A 1064-nucleotide genomic window follows, 5' to 3' on the forward strand; every position below is an offset into this window, starting at 1 on the left:
GGTGTGTGGGTGTGTGGACAGTGGGAAGAGTAATTAACACAGGGGTTCTAGCTTGTAGGATAGCTGGAGGAATCCTAGTAGTGTGTGGTCATTTCTAGACTGCTCCCCAACCCTTAGAGTGCACCAGATTGTATGTAAGATTTATATCTGCCTGTGTGTGGTCAGCCAGCTGGATTGGAGTGGAGTCTCCCTCTAGTGGTGACCAAAGGCAGTGCAGGCTGTGAAAGTATTGCAGCCAATCTAATTACTTAGTAGGAATTTTCCTTTAATCTGTTATCCCCTTATACTCCCCAAGTCACGATTCACCGCGTCTCGGTTAGCTAGTCGTCGTGGGCGTGGTCGAATCCGTGACAGCCCCCTTTCAATGCAGACTGACCACAGCGTGCAGAGAGACCAGCGTGCACTTACCTGATCCAGCGGCGGCTTCTCCTCAATCCTCTGCGTCTCCCGAGTCCTCCTCCTCCTTGGCCAATGGCAATTGTTCGCCTTTCGGCCAATCAGGAAGCGGGTCTCGGACCCGCTTCCTGATTGGCCAGAAGGAGGATCCGTGTGACAATAGCGAATATTCATTCGCTATGGTCACACAATGGGTGGGCTCAGGGCGCACTGCTCTGCGCCCCGGGTCCACCCTTTTCTGAGAATGCAGGCTGCGCGGCTGTGAACGGCGGCGGCGGGGGCAGGCACAGCACAGCCCTTACTCGCCATCCTCATCATTCCTTTCGCAAAATGCGAGCAGGCGAGTGGAATTTTTGAGGGCTGTATTAGTAGATTGCACGTATCAAGCACTTTATACACCGTATGCACTATTATATGGTTTTATTAACTAGTGAACTTTTAGGAGTGTTTTGTTTAGGGATCGACTGATTATCGGCAAAGCCGATATATCGAGGGCCGATATGCACTTTTCTAGATATATTGGAATACGGCCCCGGAGTTTACCGATATTTTGGGAAAGTGCTGTACCGGAGTGATGCCTGCAGCTAGAGGCATCACACAGATACCAGTGTCCATAGCCGCCGGTCGGCTGTCTTGTAATGACAACTGATGCGGCTGAGAAGCCGCTC

The sequence above is a fragment of the Pelophylax lessonae genome (assembly GCF_965119305.1).
Source record: "Pelophylax lessonae genome assembly, chromosome: 5".
NCBI lineage: Eukaryota > Metazoa > Chordata > Amphibia > Anura > Ranidae > Pelophylax > Pelophylax lessonae.